Source organism: Phocoena sinus, chromosome 18 (genome assembly GCF_008692025.1).
Source record: "Phocoena sinus isolate mPhoSin1 chromosome 18, mPhoSin1.pri, whole genome shotgun sequence".
Lineage (NCBI taxonomy): Eukaryota > Metazoa > Chordata > Mammalia > Artiodactyla > Phocoenidae > Phocoena > Phocoena sinus.
Window position 1 is genome coordinate 60,142,995 of NC_045780.1, and position 16,313 is coordinate 60,159,307.

A 16,313-nucleotide genomic window follows, 5' to 3' on the forward strand; every position below is an offset into this window, starting at 1 on the left:
TCAAAGGTATAAATGGCCATCACTATTTTGGGGGATGCTTTTATAATTTAAGGTTTCTTTGACAAAACAATTTCACTTATATGAATTTAATCTGAAGAAATAATCTAAACCCAATAATTCTACTGCTTTAAATTTATTTGGGGGAAAACACCTAAAATAGATATCATTTGCAATTCTTCTATTTTATTTAAAATTGCAACAAATTATAAGCAAATTAAATGTCCAATTAAATGGTATAGGTAAATGTCATATACAACATAATAGATAATATACATGAATTAATAATATTATTTAGGAATTATATTCAGTAAAGGGGGACAATGATCATAGATGTTGAACTGTGGCAAAAATTTATGTTTCTGCCCAGTTAGGGCTTTCTGAGCAAATTTTATTGAAATTTGCTGGGTTAAAAGTTGAGACTGAGTTAAAAGTTGAGTCTGGGACCTGGGTTAAAAGTTGACTCTGGGACTTAAATTATGACAATATGGCTAGTGAGGCCTTGAGAGATATATCTGAAGTTGAAGGTAGGCCATTGTTTTTCTAAAAATCTTACTACACATATATATAGTGATTAAGATACCAAATAAGATATATTTTATTCACATGCTTACTATCAATTATAAGGTAAAACTTCATGAAAACCTATAAATCCATAAAAATAAATTAATCCATATTAAAAGAAAACAAATATTTAAAATGTAATAAATACCAGTAACTTAGAAAAGAAATATATTGATTATAATCAGTTACCAATGAATCTATACCTAAGTGAATGAGGTGAGACTCAAAAAGTTTGTGTTTACATCCATTTAAAAAATGTATTCATTATTCATATTAAAATTAATAATCCCAACATTATTTGTGTTCTGTCTGACTACCTGGTAAATGAACATACACGTCATACTAAATAACTGTAGGATTGCATGTATCAGTCTGGGAGATATTAGTGAGCAGATTACAATTGCAATCTGAACTACAAGCTGTGAAGATGTTTTTAGCACAACAAGCAGTGCATAGATTTGAGAGAGAAGTTCCTAAAAGTGGGCTATGGGGAGGAAAGCGTTTCATTTACTGTAACAAGTAGTTTGACCCTCGTGCCATTACTTGGAAGGGAGCTGGGGTTTAGTGCTAAAAGGGCACCAGCTGAAGGCATCAAGGAAGGGCATTGTTCCATTATAAATTGAAATTGTTTGAGTACCTTCCACATCCTACTTTATTTATAGAGAATTTTTGCAGTAAATAATATACCAATTTCATGGAAGCATGAAAAATAATATATATGCTTTGATTCACATATCCCAGCATTAAATTTTGCAACTACAGCACTGCTGATTATAGACTCAGATTTTTATGAATTATTTTTTAAAACCAATCTTATTCTATCTTTTCAATGATACCCTCAGGGTGCACAGATTTAAGATTCTCATTACATCCTTTTTTTTTTTCATTCCTGTATGTACAGACAGATACCTCGCTAAAGCAGAAGTGTGAGTTTAATCAGATGCAATATAGCATCTTTAAAAAGACAGCACATATCTAACACCTGTCAGCTCATCAATGTTTGGTCTGCTACTCTACAAATTACTACATATATCATTCCTGACACCTAAACTGATGTAAAGAATAAAACACAACTTATAAATTTTGTTCTACTTACAAGCAAGACATGCAGCAATCTGTTCTCAAGCTTGGTCTTAGAACTCCGTTAGACACTTAAAAAGAAATGGCAATCCAAAACAATTTTTGTTTGTCTGGAATATATTATGCATGCATACCTATGTAGGCCATTTTTAATTAAAATTGGAAAAAAATTTAAATACACAGATAGAGAGGCAAGGCCTGAAAGATAGTAATACGAACAGGGCACAGTGGATCAGCCAATTAAGACAGTCACCTAAGGCAAATACATTGAGAATGTTGCCAGGAGTTTCCATGCTTCTCAGTGTAGAGGGCAAGGAAATATGAAGGTGCATCAAAGACCAGAGACACAAATTGAACACCCCAGACTACCAAAAGTAGTTTGTGATGGTGGCAATGATTTTATTAGTGGTTGTTCTATTGTATTTTAAGATATCGAATTATGTCAATTGAGAATGTTTTGGAACATTAGTGACTATATCCTAAAAATTGGGCCATCAATTCTTTTAAATGCTTGAAATTTTTCAGCTCTATAAAACTCTGAGAACATCTAATGGACACATAAGAACATTTTTTCCAATTAGTTGTCAGTTGTTACCTGTCCCATATATTTGTCCTTCCTATTCTTGAATATTTGTACATTTTACTTGATTCTACTTTAAGTAAATCTCAGATATTCAAATACCAAACCTTTTTATGTTAAAATGTTATTTTAAAGCAACATTTTATTTATTTCAATATTATAATCTATTTCCAATATTAGTTTTCAGATCATTCCTTAAAATTAAATGAAAAATGTAAAACCCTATATAACATATCAGAATGAAGTAACCAAAATAAATCATGATGTAATTCCATTTAATCAAAATATGACAAATGGCCAACTCTTTTGGTGATTAAATATATGAGTATGGATTCAACAATGCCATTAGAGCATGAGTTCTAAAAATTTAAATTATAGTAGGTAATGGTTAATCTTTCAACAAGTACATTCCTATTGGCTTTAAGAAAGGTTAAAAGATACAGCTTGATTAATTCAAAATATGCATCGAACAATCTGAATCATTTTATGGAAATTTGAATTGAAATTTAAATTACAAAGTAACAATTTTTCTTATTCATTGTAAAATACTGGACATTTTAAATAATAAATGAAGAGATAATATGAACAATGCACTTATGAATGTTTATTAAAACAGCATTTTATTTTCTAGCATGTTAAATAGTCTATAACCCTACCATTTCATAAAATTGATAATATGTTGTTTGGCTAGCATTTATTTTTCTCCTTTATGAAATTAGGATGACATATTTCTCAATATCTACATATAGAAAATTTTAACAAATTATTCAGTGCTCAACATGGCCTAGTGTGAGGAGGAAAGAACTCCTGGGAGCCAGAATGGAGAACTTACAGCTAGCCAGAGGCAAACAGAACATTTTACTCACAATATACCTGCTTCTTTTGCATGTAATAGGCAAATTTGGAAGTAATTTTTTTTCCAGTTGGAAAGTTTACTCTATAAAGTTAGAATTTACATTTAGTTAAACGATAATATCAAACAGTTAAAAATAAAAGGCATGTCAGTGGGAAGTTTCCACTTCTCTGCATACATGGTAACACTATATGAGAGATACATGGACCTGCTGTCCCAACTACAAAAGCAGACATCTGGTTAGTTACCTATCTGTTCTAACATAACTCCATTAGAAAATAGCATTGCTATTTTATTATGCATTTATTGCAACAGATCACTTGTATAACGTATTTTATATTGGATTTTGTTTTCTCACAGAGATTGATTTTTCCATGAAGCCCTCTTCTATTCCATCTCCTGTAAGAAGAATACCAAATAGCTTTCTTGTTTGTTCAATTCAAACAAGAATTGTATGCATTGTAGTTGGTGTTATTTATTTCTTGAAATAATTATATTTGCTAGATTATCCCTCACTTTACTAGTTAATTTAAGAAAGTAATAAATGTCGTGAAGACAATAAGTTGGGGTAAATATGATAGAGATTGAATGAGGAAAGTGGTTAATTTAGATATCATGGGTTTAAAACCCATTTACATTAAGAGCTGAATTATACAGAGATGGGGACATTATTTGTGCAAAAATGGAGAAAATGTTTGAGATGGAGGGAAGAGCAAGAGTATAAAGACTGAATTACAAGCACATTTGCTGTGTTGGAGGAACAGGGTGTGAGGAAAAAATGCCTGAGATGAAGTCAAGGAAGAAGTAGAAGGTCAGATCATGTAGGGTCTTGAAGGCCATGGCAAAACATTGTCATGTAAGATCCTCCCACTTTGTTTACATGGTGGAATTAATGATCAAGGCAGCCTCCACTGGATTATAGATTGTGATAGGCAGAATAAAGGCCTCTAAAGATATCCATGCCCTAATCCTTGGAATCTGTGAACATGTTATGTTACATAGAAAAAGAACATTGCAAGTAAAATTAGGTTACAGATTTTATAATAGGGAGATTATTCTGGATTAACTGATGGTACCAAAGTAATTACATGGGCCCTGAAATGGAACAAGAAGGCAGAAAGATAAGTCAGATAGATGTGACAATAGAAAAACAGGTAGGAAAGAGTCAAAGTGTGAGAAGCACCCCACCCACCATTGCTGGCCTTCAAAGTGTAGAAAGGAGACACTAGCCAGGCCATGTGGGATGTCTCTAGAACGGCTGAAAGATGTAAAGGAAATGGGACCTCAATTCTGTACTTGGAAGGAATCAGATTCTACCAACAACCTGAATGAACAAAGAAACTGATCCCCCTCTAGAGCCTTCAGAAAGGAACACAGCCTGCCAACAGCTTGATTTCAGCCCAGTGAGACCCATGTCTGACTTGTGACCTATAGAACTGTAAAATAATAAAATTTGTGTTGTTCAATCTGCTAAATCTGTGATAATTTTTTTATGGCACCAATAGAAAACTAACACATAGATCTTACCAACACTAAATTTACTAGTGATTCAAAGGATACAGATTCAAAGGATTTAGGCAGAGATAAAGTATTCTTCAGTGGAGGGTACTGAATGTGCCAGATTCGGCTTCCAAAATAACTTCCCTTTCTCCAGTGTTTGGATTTAACTGAATATCAGATTAACAGATGAGTTTTGAACAACATGTATATAAACAGTATACTTGGGAATTTTGGATTTGGGGTTCCTCAGTTCTATAACTCATCAGTTACATAGTAGAAAATGCATATATTTTTTCTTTGGGGTTGCTTTAATTTTGGATATCTAGACATAATTCAGAATGATTAACAGTTTTTCTTTCTTGTAATCACTGTTTTAAATATCATGGTTAAAATCTGCTTAATAGATAAGTTGGAGTACTTTACTTTCATTCGTTTTTTTAGAACACTATGTATAAGCAGGAACTCTAACTTTTGAAACTGTATTTGAAATCACCTATAAACTCGTCTGTGTCTAGTGTTGCTTTTTATGTGAGTTTTTTTTACGCTGTTATAATTGCATTGATCACTAAGTTATATTTAGGAAACCCCTGGTAAATGATTGACTTTGACCTGACCTCCTTGTATATTAAAGGTATAATGTCTAAATTGGGCTTACAGGGTGAGGAGTGTTTTAACATGATAGTGTCCTATAGGAAAACAGAGCAAAAAAGAGAGGTAATAAGGTATTTAGTAGAAATATAATGAGATACCTATCCAAAAAAGAAAAAAGAAAGATTTTTAGCAGGATACATCTGGTTAGTCTCAGTTGGTTACTGTAAATATACTGGATTTCCAGGAAATGGATTTTGGGAGAAATAGAAATAGCCCTGTTACCAAAATCTACACCAGTTTTCTATGCTGTGTAGCAAATCATCTCACACAAAGTGGCTTAAAACAACAAACCATTTATTATCTCCCAGTTTCTGCAGGTCAGAGACCAGACATCATCTAGCTGCTTTCTCTGTTCAAGGTCCCCAATTCTGCAAATGTAGGTGAGGCAAAATTTTCATCAGGAGACTCAACGAGAGAAAGATTTGCTTCTAAGCTCCATCGGGTTGTTGGCAAAACTGATTTTGTGGTTGTAGAATTTATGGCAGTTTGCATCTTCAAAGCCAGCAACAGGGCTTCTTCTAGAAGTCTGTGACCTCACATTTAAAGGGCTCACCTGCTTAGGTCAGACTCAAACAAGATAATCTCATTTTTTACTTACTTAAAATCAACTGATGAGGTATTTATATCTGCAGAATCTCTTTAACTTTTCATTTAGTATAATCTTATCATGAAAATGCTATTCCATCATTTTTGCCATATTCTCTCAGGATAAGGAGATTACACAAAGGCATGACCTTTAGGGAATTACTCATTCTATAAAAGCTTACCAGGGAATTGACATACAATTTTTTATAATAATCTCATTTTTAACATTTCTACTAATGCTATAGATAAATCTTGTATTTTGATTTTATTAATATTTTTTGTCTTCTTTTAAAATTAATCTTGCTAGACATTTGTCTACTTAATTTGCATTTCCAAAGAAACTGCAAAGTTCTAGGTGAATTTTAGACTGCATCTGTATTTTTTCAATTTTAATTTTTAAATACTTGAATAAAATATTTGCACTTTTAAAAAACTGTTTCATTGAGGTATAATTTACTCACAGTAAAACTTACTTTTTTTGATACAGTTTATGAATATTGACAAATGCATAGTCATGCAACCAACAACAAATCAAGATATAGAATATTATCATCCCCCAAATTTTCCTGTACCCTTTTATTGTCAACTCCTCCCCCCAACTCCCATCTTGCAACCAACGATCTATTTTCAGTCCCTATAGTTTTTATCATTTCCAGAATGTCATGTAAATGAATTGTACAATATGTTACATTTTAAATTTGGCTTCTTTCATTTAGCATAATGTAATCAAGGTTCATCCATATAGTTTTGTGCATCAGTAATTTTTCCTTTCTATTTCTAAGTAACATTCTATTGTGCGGATATATTTGTTTTTCCATTTTCCAGTTGAAGGACATTTGAGTTGTTCCAAGTGTAGGGTGATTATGAATTACAGTGCTATAGACATTCAAGCACAGATTTTTGTCTGAACAAATGCTTTCATTTCCCTTGAGTAAATACCTAAGATTGGAATTACCGTGGCACATGTAAAGTTTCTGGATAAGTTTATAAGAATCTGGAAAACTGTTTTCCAAATACCTGTAACAATTTTTCCATCCCACCTTTGATGGAGGGGAGTGGCCACCACTGTTAGAAAGCCATAAAACGCAATAACAGCAAAACTATTAAGGAAATTCTCTGACACCCTCCAGGGCCCAGGTGAAAACCTACTGAGTCTGGGAAAAGGAAAAAACAAAAATCAAACCAAAAAATCCCTCTACTTTAGGAGGCCAGGGCTCATGCCATTAGAAGTCTCCTACTTTGAAGGACAGACACAACATTCTATTGTATAATGCCCACAAGACATACAGGCAGAAGTTGGTAGAGGCAGGGTTACTGAAATAATCCCCCTTTCAAGCTCATGAATACAGGCCTGCCTAAGAAAGAGGCTGGGTCAGGTGAACAGAGAAACTCTCCTCCATTCCACCACCAAGCTTATAAGAACTGAGTGACAAGCAACAGCAGTATACCTCTAATCAAAAGGTAAAGAGATGGACACAGTTCCTATTTGAGGTTCAGGCATAAAAGGAAGGCAGAAAGCTGAAGGTAGAAAATGAAAATTGAAGAAAACTCTTTAGCATCTCATCATCTAACCCAATCAGAAGGATAACATTAGAGGGCTTGAATTCAGTGGTACACTAAAAGTAGTCATACCAAAAGTAAAACCTAAACCCAGCTTAATTTTTGATGAGCTTATCGCAACCTTCTCCCCAAACACACAATAACAACCTAACACTAGAAGCAGCATTCTCATCTTCAAGCATAAAAATTACTTAACTTCATCTCTACTGTTCTCCTTTTCTAGATAAAAAGTTCAGTAATTCATCAGCAATTGTGAGTCATAAAAACAGAACGACAAAAACAACATGTTGTCAAGAAACAAAAAAACCCAACAGAACCTGAGTTAGACATGATCTAGATATTGGAAACATCAAAGAGGGAATTTAAAATAGCAATACTTAATGTGTTAAAAGTTCCAGTGGAAAAGGTTTAAAACATGGAAGAACATATAGGAAATTTCAGCAGAAAAATGGAACTATAAAAAAATGAAATAGAAATGCTCAGAAAAATAAAAGAAAAACATTGTCACTGCATTAGTTTTCTACTGCTACATAACAAATTAGCACAAACTTACCGGTTTAAAACAACAGCCATTTATTATCTCACAGTTTTTATGGGTCAGGTGTCAGTGAAGTATAGGTGGATCATCTGCTTAGGGTTTCACAAAATATCATTGGGACTGCATTTTCATTAGAGGATCACTTGGGGAAAGATCTACATCCGAGCTACAGATGGTGTGGCAGAATACCTTTTCTTGCAGATGTGGATCTCATGGCAACTAACTAGCTTCTTTACGGTCAGCAGGAAAGAGACTTTATCACCTCAGGAAGGGGTCCAGTCCCTCATTTAAAGGCTTTCTGCTTAATTAAGGCTCACCCATAATAATCTCCCTTTTGATTAACTCAAGAACAACTGATTTCGGATATTAATTATGTCTGCCAAAACTCTTGACCATTTCCATGATCTGTTGGCTAGAAGAAGTGTTCTGCTTGTGCTTAAAGAAAGGGACTTACAGAACAACATGACCCATTAGGGTTCACCTTATGGTGTGTCCAGTATAGCAAGCAATCTGGATCCCAGTGATTCTTCATTTCCCTACCACATTCAGGACACATTTATCACATCCCAAGATCTCATCCTATTACAGCATCAGCTCCAAGTCCAAAATCTCATCACCTACATCATGTCCAAGTTCAGATGAGGCTGGTAAGTGTAATCTATTAGCTACAGCTCCTGGGACACAATCTCTCACCATGACTCATGAAATTAAAGAGGACAAATTATCTTCTTTCAACCCACCTAACATACTATGGTGGGACAGGAACAAAATAAACACTATAGGTCTTTTTCCAGCAAAAAGCAGGAAAAAGATAGTAAAAATAAGTCATTGGTCCAAGGCAGTTCTGAAATCCAGCCAGGCAAACTCTGGCCAGATCTTGATTCAGTTTCAAGTTCTGGCATTAATAACCTGTGAGTTTCTGTCACACCCTCTGAGCTATTGGTTCAGCTCTCTGAGCCTCCTTTCTTTATCATAGAAGACAGCATATGTTCATACCAGAGTAGTTTCCTCAGACTATTTTCTTGCCAGTAGACTTTGAAGGTCTAGAAGCCTGCTTTCATTTTATACTCTTTTATACCCCTTTAGTACAAGCCATCAGTGTTTATATAATTGGATAAACAGAATGGACAAATTTACAAATGTACAAATGTATTCTTTGATATGATTTAATTATCATAGTCATAAATTGTCTAAAAATCTTAATTGTGGTTATTGGTAAATGTTATTAGTTGTTATTGTTTTTTAATAAATGATATAAAATATTTATAGCCAGCAGGTCTATATTTTTCAGCCAACTCTATAAATGGTGGTAATCCTATTCAAAATCTGATATTGTAAGTAGAAGTCTTTAACTGCTAAGACCATAGTTGGTATTACCATTATTTACTCTTTTCTTGTCAAATTTAATTGCAAGTTTCAAATCAGTATTAGCATAAGTTCTTGAGCATATACACAGATTTTTAAATCATTTTTAAAGAAATATTTAGTTTATATCCTAGAGAAGATATGTTGACTCTCTACCGAAAGAAAGATAAGTCAACTCAGTTAGCTTTCAATAGAAGATCGTAACCATGAAACTTGATCATTTATTTCTTAAGCATATATAAATTTGTCAGCCTACAGTAAAGGATATTTATACCTCAGACACATCTGTTTAACATAGCCTCTTAAATATAATCTACTGTAGGAAAGTCATTCCCATAATTTTTTTAAGACAGGTCAAATTATATATTTGAAAACAATATAATTGAATTACCTTTGGAACTACTAAAGAATCTTAGTAGCTCATAAGATCAAATCTATTCTGTAAAACACAATGTAAGAGATGTGTAAGATCATTGTATAAGAGATAGAATTATCAGCAGTTTGCATATTATTCCTGATTTACTCATGCCCATTTTATTACCTGGTGAGACCCCATAAAAGGGAATCATAAAACTCAATTAATAATTTAATAAGAGTAACAAACTACGCATACATTGACAAACACATCCATTCTAAAAATGACACGACAGGAACATAAAAATATGGGGCCCTGTGGCTTGGGTTGGGAGAAGGAGCCAGAACTATAGTAAATATCTATTTTTCCTTTTAATTTTCCCCATACTCCCACCAGAGTGAAATGTTTAACATAATTAGCCTATGAAAATGCATAAGGTAGAATTGAAATTCATCATTACAATTCTTAAAGCCACTTAAAAGCTATCTACTAGGTATAAGAGATGCTGCAAGGGACATTTTTCAATTTTTAAAATGTTTTTAACTATTATATTTCTATCAAGTTAACTCCCCTAAAACTCTCTATTTGGTTTAATATTCTCCAGCTTCCTACAGCAATCCATTAGCATGGCTACGATTCTGTATAATATGCATTTGAATTGATGAAATTCATTATAAAGCATGTCTATTTTATGCATGCACTGCAGAAAGAAAATTAAGGAGACTGTTTATTATGTTACATTATGACTTTTATAAAATGACCTATGTGCTATATTTTTTATAAGAATTCAAAGTTAGGAAAATAATTTATCTCTACAGAAAAACAAAACACAAATAAGTGAAACACTAAAACATTTTAATCAAACATAACACAATGAGTACTTAACAATTATACCACAGAAGTCCACCCCCTGGAGTGAAGGTTCTGAGACCCACGTCAGGCTTCCCAACATGGGGGTCCGGCAATGGGAGGAGGAATTCCCAGAGAATCAGGGATTTCATTACAGGACTCCGACAGGACTGGGGGAAACAGAGACTCCACTCTTGGAGGGCACATACAAAGTAGTGTGCACATCAGGACCCATGGGGGAGGAGCAGTGAACCCATAGAAGACTGAACAAGACCTACATGCTAATGTTGGAGGGTTCCCGGCAGGGGGACGGTGGTGGTGGCAGCTGTGGCTCACCATGGGGGCAAGGACACTGGCAACAGAAGCTTTGGGAAGTACTCCTTGGCATGAGCCCTCCCAGAGTCCATCACTGGCCCCACCAAAGAGCCTGTAGCCTCCAGTGCTGGGTTGCCTTAGGCAAAACAACCAACAGGAGGGAACTCAGTCCCACCCATTACCAGACAAGGGGTTTAAAGTTTTACTGAGGCTTTCCCACCAGAGCAACACCTGGCCTTACCCACAACCAGTCCCTCCCATTAGGAAACTTGCAGAAGCCTCTTAGATAGCCTCATCCACCAGAGGGCAGCCAGCAGAAGCGAGAAGAACTACAATCCTGCAGCCTGTGGAACAAAAACCACATTCACAGAAAGACAAGATGAAAAGGCAGAGGGCTATGTACCAGATGAAGGAACAAGATAAAACCCCAGAAAAACAACTAAATGAAGTGGAGATAGGCAACCTTCCAGAAAAAGAATTCAGAAGAATGATAGTGAAGATGATCCATGACCTCGGAAAAAGAATGGGGGCAAAGATCGAGAAGATGCAAGACATGTTTAAAAAAGACCTACCAAAATTAAAGAACAAACAAACAGAGATGAACAATACAATAACTGAAATGAAAAATACACTAGAAGGAATCAATAGCAGAATAACTGAGAAGAACAGATAAATGACCTGGAAGACAGAATGGTGGAAATCACTGCCATGGAACAGAATAAAGAAAAAAGAACGAAAAGAGATGAAGACAGCCTAAGAGACCTCTGGGACAGCATTAAAGGCACCAACATTTGCATTACAGGGGTGCCAGAAGGAGAAGAGTGAGAGAAAGGACACAAGAAAATATTGAAGAGATTATAGTTGAAAACTTCTCTAACATGGGAAAGGAAATAGCCACCCAAGTCGAGGAAGGGCAGAGAGCTCCAGGCAGGATAAGCCCAAGGAGAAACATGGCAAAACACATAGTAATCAAATTGACAAATATTAAAGGCAAAGAAAAATTATTAAAAGCGACAAGGGGAAAACAACAAATCACATACAAGGGAACTCCCATAAGGTTAACAACTGACTTCTCAGCAGAAACTCTACAATCTAGAAGGGTGTGGCACGATATATTTAAAGTGCTGAAAAGGAAGAACCTACAACAGGATTACTCTACCTGCCCAGGATCTCATTCAGATCAACAGAGAAATCAAAAGCTTTACAGATAAGCAAAAGCTAAGAAAATTCTGCACCACCAAACAAGCTCTACAACAAATGCTAAAGGAACTTCTTTAAGTGGGAAACACAAGAGAAGAAAAGGACCTACAAAAACAAACCCAAAACAATTAAGAAAATGGTAATAGGAACATACATATCAATAATTACCTTAAATGTGAATGGATTAAATGCTCCAACTAAAAGACACAGGTTTGTTGAATGGATACAAAAACAAGACAAAGATATATGCTGTCTACAAAAGATGCATTTCAAACCTAGGGACACATACAGACTGAAAGTGAAGGGATGGAAAAAGATATTCCATGTAAATGGAAATCAAAATAATGCTGGAGTAGCAATACTCATATCAGATAAAATAGACTTTAAAATAAAGAATGTTACAAGAGACAAGGAAGGACAGTACATATTGATCAAGGGGTTAACCCAAGAAGAAGATATAACAATTATAACTATATATGCCCCCAACGTAGGAGCACCTCAATACATGAGGCAAATGTTAACAGCTATAAAAGAGGAAATCAACGGTAATGCAACAATAGTGGGAGACGTTAACACCTGACTTACACCAATGGACAGATCATGCAAACAGAAAATAATAAGGTAACACAAGCTATAAGTGACACAACAGACCACATAGATTTAATTGATATTTATAGGACATTCCACCTGAAAACCGCACATTACACTTTCTTCTCAAGTGCACATGGAACATTCTCCAGAGTAGAACACATCTTGGGTCACAAATCAAGCCTTGGTAAATTTAAGAAAATTGAAGTCATATCAAGCAACTTTTCTGACAACAATGCTATGAGATTAGAAATAAATTACAGGGAAATAAACATAAAAAACATGAACACATGGAGGCTAAACAATACATTACTAAATAACCAAGAGCTCACTGATGAAATCAAAGAGGAAATCAAAAAATACCTAGAGACAAATGACAATGAAAGCACAATGATCCAAAACCTATTGGATGCAGCAAAAGCTGTTCTAAAAGGGAAGTTTGTAGAAATACAATCTTACCTCAAGAAACAAGAAACATCTCAAATAAACAATCTAACGTTACACCTAAAGGAAATAGAGAAAGAAGAACAAACAAAACCCAAAGTTAGTAGAAGGAAAGAAACCATAAACATTAGAGCAGAAATAAATGGAACAGAAACAAAGAAAACAATAGCAAAGATCAATAAAACTAAGAGCTGGTTCTTTGACAAGATAAACAAAATTGATAAACCTTTAGCCAGACTCATAAAGAAAAAAATGGAGAAGACTCAAATCAATAAAATTATAAATGAAAAAGGAGAAGTTACAACAGACACTGCAGAAATACAAAGCATCCTAAGAGACTACTACAAGCAACTCTATGCCAATAAAATGGACAGCCTGGAAGAAATGGACAAATTCTTAGAAAGGTATAACCTTCCAAGACTGAACCAGGAAGAAACAGAAAACATGAACAGACCAATCACAAGTAATGAAATTGAAACTGTGATTTAAAATATTCAAACAAACAAAAGTTTAGGACCAGATGGCTGCACAGGTGAATTCTATCAAACATTTAGAGAAGAGCTAACACCCATCCTTCTCAAACTCTTCCAAAAATCTGCATAGGAAGGAAGACTCCCAAACTCATACTACAAGGCCACCATCATGCTGATAGCAAATCCAGACAAAGATACTACAAAAGAAAACAATTACAGACCAATATCACTGATGAATATAGATGCAAAAATACTCAACAAAATACTAGCAAACAGAATCCAACAACACATTAAAAGGATCATACACCACGATCAAGTGGGATTTATCCCAGAGATGCAGGGATTCTTCAATATACGTAAATCGATCAACATGATACACCATATTAATAAATTGAAGAATAAAAACCACTATGATCATCTCAATAGATGCAGAAAAAGCTTTTGACAAAATTCAACACCATTTATGATAAAAACTTTCCAGAAAGTAGGCATAGAGGGAACCTACCTCAACATAATAAAGGCCATATATGACACACCCACAGCAAACATCATTCTCAATGGTGAAAAACTGAAAGCATTTCCTCTAAGATCAGGAACAAGACAAGGATGTCCACTCTCACCACTATTATTCAGCATAGTTTTGGAAGTCCTAGGCATGGCAATCAGAGAAGAAAAAGAAATAAAAGTAATACAAATTGGAAAAGAAGAAGTAAAACTGTCGTACAGGTGGCATGATACTATACACAGATAATCCTAAGATGCCAGCAGAAAACTACTAGAGCTAATTAATGAATCTGGTAAAGTTGTAGGATACAAAATTAATGCACAGAGATCTCTTGCATTCCTGTACACTAACAATGAAAGATCAGAAGGAGAAATTAAGGAAACAATCCCATTCACCATTGCAACAAAAAGAATAAAATACCTTGGAATAAATCTACTTAAGGAGGTAAAAGACCTGTACTCAGAAAACTATAAGACACTGATGAAATAAATCAAAGATGACACAAACAGATGGAGAGATATACCATGTTCTTGTATTCGAAGAATTAATACTGTGAAAATGGCTATACTACCCAAAGCAATCTACAGATTCAATGCAATACCTACCAATTTACCAATGGTATTATTTACAGAACTAGGAAAAAAAAATCTTGCAATCTGTATGGAGACACAAAAGACCCCGAATAGCCAAAGCAATCTTGAGGGAAAAAAACGGAGGTGGAGGAATCTGACTCCCTGACCTCAGACTCTACTACAAAGCTACAGTAATCAAGACAATATGGTACTGGCACAAAAACAGAAATATAGATCAATGGAACAGGATAGAAAGCCCAGAGATAAATCCATGCACCTATGATCTACTAATGTATGACAAAGGAGGCAAGGATATACAATGGAGAAAAGACAGTCTCTTCAATAAGTGATGCTGAGAAAACTGGACAGCTACATGTAAAAGAATGAAATTAGAACACTTCCTGACACCATACTCAAAAATAAACTCAAAATGGATTAAAAACATAAATGTAAGACTGGACACTATAAATCTCTTAGAGGAGAACATAGGAAGAACACTCTTTGACATAAAGCACAGCAAGATCTTTTTGACCCACCTCCTAGAGAAAGGGAAATAAAAACAAAAATAAACAAATGGGACCTTATGAAACTTAAAAGCTTTTGCACAGCAAAGGACACTATAAACAAGATGAAAAGACAACCCTCAGAATGGGAGAAAATGTTTGCAAATGAATCAACGGACAAAGGATTAACCTCTAAAATATATAAACAGCTCACGCAGCTCAATATTAAAAAAACAAACAACCCAATCAAAAAATGGTCAAAGACCTAAATAGCCATTTCTCCAAAGAACACATACAGATGTCCAAGAGTCACATGAAAAGCTGCTCAACATCACTAATTATTAGAGAAATGCAAATCAAAACTACAATGAGTTATCACCTCAAACTGGTTAGAATGGGTATCATCAGAAAATCTACAAACAACACATGCTGGAAACAGTGTGGAGAAAAGGGAACCCTCTTGCATTGTTGGTGGGAATATAAACTGATACAGCCACTCTGGAGAACAGTATGGAAGTTCCTTAAAAAACTAAAATTAGAGCTATCATACGACCCAGCAATCCCACTACTAGGCATATACCTGAAGAAACCCATAATTCAAAAAGCTACATGCACCCCAATGTTCATTGCAGCTCTATTTACAAGTCTGAACATGGAAGCAACCTAAATGCCCATTGACAGATGAATGGATAAAGAATATGTGGTACATATATACAATGGAATATTAGTCATTAAAAGGAACAAAATTGGGTCATTTGTAGGGACGTGGATAGATCTAGATACTGTCACACAGAGTGAAGTAAGTCAGAAAGAGGAAAACATGTATCGTATATTAATGCATATATGTGGAATCTAGAAAAATGGTACAGATGAACCAGTTTGCAAGGGAGAAATAGAGACATAGATGTAGAGAACAAATGTATGGATACCAAGGGGGGAAAGCAGCCGGCGGGGTGGTGCGATGAATTGGGAGATTGGGATTGACATGTATACACTAATATGTATGAAATAGATAACTAATAAGAACCTGCTGTATAGCACATGGAACTCTACTTCACTTTGCTGTACAGTAGAAAGTAACACAATATTGTAAAACAACTATACCTCAACAACAACAAAAAAGAAATATGTGTTGTCATGGATATCATAGAGTTCTTTGTAACATTCACATCTCTTCCAGCTTATAACATATTTTTTTGCCTGCCAAAATTTGTATTAATTCATGTGAGAATCATG